Here is a 5748-nt window from a genome sequence, read left to right as displayed (position 1 = left end):
CAGTACAAACCCCCTCCATTACCCCCATCTGTCCTTCTTTTGCCAACCCTTCCCCCCCCCAGCATCCCACTCTGCTCCCGATCACAACACAGTCCCCCACCGCCGGTCTCAGCACCTGCCCGCCCCGCCAGACCCAGACCCAGGTGTCAGCTCCGGGCCGCTGTTGCAGCTCAGCAGCCAGACCTCTGCAGTTACTGAGATGTCGGGAAGGGAGCTCTCCAGCAGGCGCAGTGATGTGACGTCTTTGCGCCTGCTGGAGGATCCTTCCCGGCTGCTCACAGGCAGAAGAGAGGAAGACCAGCTTCAAGCTTGCATTGGGTGAGTATAATGTTTGTTTTTTTATGTTGGGGCAGTGCAGGGGGACATTCTTACTATATGGAGGCACAGGGGGACAATATTACTATATGGAGGTACAGGGGGACAATAATACCATATGGATGCACAGGGGGATAATTTTACTATATGGAGGCCTATCAGGGGACATTACTACTATATGGAGGCACAGGGGGACAATATTACTATATAGAGGCACATGGGGACAATATTACTATATGGAGTCACATAGGGAGAATATTACTATATGGAGGCACGGGGGACAATATTACTATATGGGGGGACAATATTACTATATGGAGGCACAAGGGGACAATATTACTATATGGAGGCACAGGGGGACAATATTACTATATGGAGTCACAGGGGGACAATATTACTATATGGAGGCACAGGGGGACAATATTACTATATGGAGGCACAGAGGGACAATATTACTATATGGAATTACTACTGTATGGGACCCTATGGGTGGGAAAAAAGTTGATGGAAAAGTGCGGAGCCTAAGATGTTTGTGTGGCAGGTTCTGAAGAGGTGAATTGTAGCTGTAAGAAATCATCATGGAGGTCCCGGTCGGATGGAGAGAAAAGGGAAATTAACGTCTTAATCAAAGAAGACGTCACCTGTGAGTCACTGGATACCTGAATTTTTTTGCATCTTGCAGAACATTATTTATAGCACTGCTCTGCGACAATACATACATTGCTTCTTCCAAACATACTCCCCGACATCACTCGATAGATTAGACTAGATAGCGCTTTTATCAAGATTCACCCTGTTGCCAAAATTACCTAGAAACGGCCCTGCAGCTGACATTTCAGATGTTACAGAATGGATCTGGTGTCACTCCTCGAACCTACTGCAATCCCAAGTTACATCTAGGGTGAGTGCACGGCAGCATCGGATGTTTGTATGTTCTGACAACTATGGAGTGGAGCAAACTGCCACAGTGGGTTTCAGGAGTGACAAAATGAGAGAAAAATACTGACAAAGTGTGGAGAAAATGACAAAAAAATTCCTTCGCAACTCACACTCCAGCTCCTTCTGGTCATCACCACTTCAGAGACAAGCAGGACCTGCCATCTCATCAAGTTTCTGGTTGCAGTAGTGTACAACCATAGTGAGTGACTGGCTGAGCAGGCAGGTCTTGCTGACCAGGACGAGTTCCAGGTTTATGCAGGCCTTTGGGCGACAGAGCCTTAGAAGGTCCCTTTGTAGTGAAACTTTTGCAGCGGCAGAAAAACTGTAGAAACCACTGACACCAAAAGTAACTGCTAGGCAGCTTTTAACCTGACTTGCTGGAGTATAAAACCTGCAGTGTATATCACCTTGTGTTGTGGAATTCGGTCACAGTATGTGGTTGAGATTTATTACAATTTCATCCACTACACTGTGCCCCCATATAGTAGTTAGGCCTATATTTGTCCCCATGTAGTGGTTAGGCCTCGTCCATGCATCCATATAATAGCCCCCTCTGTGCATCCTTATAGTATGTAAGCCTCTCTGTGCATCCATATAACAGCTAGGTCCCTCTGTGTCGCCATATAATATAGGACCCCAGTGAGCCCCCACAAGGTAGTTAAGTCCCTCTCTGTGTATCTGTATAGTAGGCAGGTACCCAATAGGTGCTATCTCCAATGTAGTTTAAGTAACTTTACTGCTGCTCCAGAGAAGAGAGTAGCATAATGCTGCTTGTGGCCACAAAAGTGACTAGCAGGGCAGAAAGCCAATGGCCCCTTTCTGTGTCAATGCTCCACATCTAACTGTAAGGGTGCCTTCACACCTACCGGATCCACAGGGGATCTCACTTCTGCGGATTCGAAGCGAGAACCGCTGCGGATCCGGTATCAATTCACCCCTATGATAGCACACATTCGCAGCAGGATTAACATCCCGCTGCGAATATGTGCTATAACTCCCTGGTGCCCGCAGCCCCGCCGTCGCATCCCGCATCCCCCCCATCCCGGCCACATGCCCCCATCAGCCCACCCCCAGCTGATCTGAGCGGGACCAGAGCCGGCAGCCTCACTGCAGCCGCGCCGCCAAGCAGGTACTGTATGCTCTCGGCGGTGGGATGCGGGCTGTCGGTGGGCTGATGGGGGAAGCGGCGGGGCTGCGGGCACCAGGGAGTTAAAGCACATATTCACAGTGGGATGTCAATCCCGCTGAGAATATGTGCTATCATAGGGGTGAATTGATACCGGATCCGCAGCGGTTCTCGCTTCGAATCTGCAGAAGTGAGATCCGCTGTGGATCCGGTAGGTGTGAAGGCACCCTAAAGAATACTTACAATTAAAGGGCTAGGTGCAGCACCTGGAATGCAAGTGGGCCACACAGGAGCCGGGGGCACTAATCCTTGCCTGAGTTTGCTGGGTGTCAATGCCGGCCCTGTACACATGAAATATCTCCATAATTGTCCTTTGTCACATCATGATTATGAATACATCTGTACTAAATCTCTTTCACGCAGTCCCAGCACCATATTAGCATATGAGGACATCCAAATGGACCCCACTGCTGGTCCCTGGAGCTGCAGGGATAAAAACAGTCTTTAACCCCTTAAGGTCAATGCCAATTTTCATTTTTGAGCTTTTGCTTTTTCCACTTTATGTTTAAAAGGCCATAGCACTTGCATTTTTTCACCTAAAAACCCACATGAGCCCTTATTTTTTGCGTCACTAATTGTACTTTGCAATGACAGGCTGAATTTTTGCATAAAGTACACTGCGAAACCAGAAAAAAATTTAATGTGTGGTGAAATTGAAAAAATCAAACAAACATATTTCTTTTATTTGGAGGGTATTTGTTTTTACACCATTCGCCCCGGGGAAAAACTGATATGTTATGCATGTTCCTCAAGTCGTTACGATTAAACCGATATGTAACATGTATAACTTTTCTTTTATCTGATGGCCTGTAAAAAATTCAAACCATTCTTAACAAATATACGTTCCTTAAAATCGCTCTATTCCCAGGCTTATAACGCTTTTATCCTTTGGTCTATGGGGCTGTGTCAGGTGTCATTTTTTGCGGCATGATGTGTTCTTTCTATCGGTACCTTGATTGCGCATATACGACTTTTTGATCACTTTTTATTAAATTTTTTCTGGATTTGATGCGACCAAAAATGCGCAATTTTGCACTTTGGAAATTTTTTGCGCTGACGCCGTTTGCCGTGCGAGATCAGGAATGTGATAAATTAATAGTTCGCGCATGGCGATAGCAAACATGTTTATTTGTTTATTTATTTATATTTATAAAATGGGAAAAGGGGGGTGATTTGGACTTTTATTAGGGGAGAGGGCTTTTTATTAATAAAAACACTTTTTTACTTTTTTTTTTACATTAACTGTAAGTCCCCCTGGGGGGCTTGTATATACACAGCACTGATCTCTCATAGAGATCAATGCTGTGTATATACACAGCAAAGATCATTGTAATCGGTGATAGATTGCTATGGCCTGCTGCAGGCCACAGCAATCTATTGCCGAGCCGGGATCAGCATCATCGTGACACTGAGCCCCAGCACGGGCAAAAGAACCTACTAGACATCAGGGAGATTATGAATGAAGCACTTCAATGCAGCTGTCAGGTTTGACAGTTGCATTAAAGTGCTTAATTAGCCTGCGTGGCAACGGGACCCGCGCCGGCTAATAGCGCAGATTGCAGCCGGGAGCGGTGCCGTTCAGAGCGGGGTCCCGGCGGGACCCCTCTCTGAACACCCCCCATGGCACCATGACGTACCAGGTACGTCATGGGTCGCTAAGGGGTTAAAGGGGTTGTCCAGCGAAAATCTTTTTCTTTCAAATCAACTATTTTCAGAAAGCTATATAGGTTTGTAATTTACTTCTATTAAAAAATCTTCAGTCTTCCCATATTTATTAGCTACTATATGTCATACAGGAAATGTTGTTTTATTTGCAGTCTGACACAGTGCTCTCTGCTGACATTTCTGGCTGAGATAGGAACTGTCCAGAGCAGGAGAGGTTTTCTATGGGAATCCCATAGAAAGCCTCTTTTTCTCAAGGGGGTTCCTGTCTCAGCCAGAGATGTCAGCAGAGAGCACTGTGTCAGACTGCAAATAAAACAACATTTCCTGTATGACATATAGTAGCTAATAGGTATGGGAAGACTGGATATTATTTTAATAGAAGTAAATTACAAACCTATATAGCTTTCTGAAAATAGTTGATTTGAAAGAAAAAGATTTTCGCTGGACAACCCCTTTAAAGGTAATGAAAATGGACTCAAATCCTTGGGCAAATTCAAGAAAACTTTGAATGCACCAATCTCCAGAACATGTCTTATTGACAGTGACAAGTATCATGTTAAGATACCATTAATCTGTTTTAAGACAACTTAAGTATTCCTTACATAAGAGGATAGCTCCTGTCCATAGCACAAAGTAATGTAGTAGCCAGCTCACCAGATTCAGATTAGTGTAGTCCATAGAACACAGCAGTTAGGAAACACCCTATTAGCCATAGGTGACAACACTTGAGCCACCTTAAGAAAAAACAAACGTACCTAGCACCCACAGAGTCTTCCAGTGTTGTATACATCTTAAGGAGAACAAGCAGGGAGGCGACAGCACTGCCACACACACTTCTCCCCACTCTGTGTCTGTAATCTAGTCGGAGCCCATAGTCCTTCATTCAAAGTCTGTCTAGGTCACGTGGCATGGAGCCTGGATTGAAAACGTAGCACGCAGATTTCTCTGGGCTTCTTCACCTGATCGGTAGCAGTCTGAACACTCAAACTCCCACAATAAAAACTTTTGGCATGTCAGTTCCATTGAAGTGAGTGGAGCTTAGTTGCAATATCACATACAACCTGAAGACAGGTGTGATGTCATTTTGTGCAAGTTTTTTTTTTCTTCTAAACCTGGATACATTTAAAAATGTACAAAAAAGTTGTTTTACATCATTTAGTAATTCAACATTATTTACATAAAGCAGGAAAACAAGGAAATGCAAATGAACCTCGCCCTATTTATTGCTGGCAGCACTACTAATAATAGTAAAAAAAAAAGAACACAAATACAGTACTCATATGGCAGGCATTGATATGGAGTCTGTACTTTGTGCATTAGTTCATGTAGATGTTCTATGTGCTTTGTTTGTTTTACTATGTGATATTCCCTATCTTCTTTGAACTTCTATACGAGCAAAGATCACGTGTTCTTATCTGTAAAAAAAACCAACAACAACAACAATATGTGTAGAAGCTGTAAAAACCAAGTACTGTACATTGTGTTCTTGTCAGTACAAGGAGCTGCTAGCTGTTAACCCCTTAGTGACCGCTAATAAAGCATTTTATAGTGGTCACTACTGGGCTTTATTGTGGCCCCCATTGGCTTTTTTTAAGGCAGGGTCAGGATAAGTGCTTGCAGTGCTCTTGCACCATCATAGCAGG

Source organism: Dendropsophus ebraccatus, chromosome 2, assembly GCF_027789765.1.
Source record: "Dendropsophus ebraccatus isolate aDenEbr1 chromosome 2, aDenEbr1.pat, whole genome shotgun sequence".
Classification (NCBI taxonomy): domain Eukaryota; kingdom Metazoa; phylum Chordata; class Amphibia; order Anura; family Hylidae; genus Dendropsophus; species Dendropsophus ebraccatus.
The sequence above is the reverse complement of the archived record's forward strand: the minus strand, read 5'-3'. Positions refer to the sequence as shown.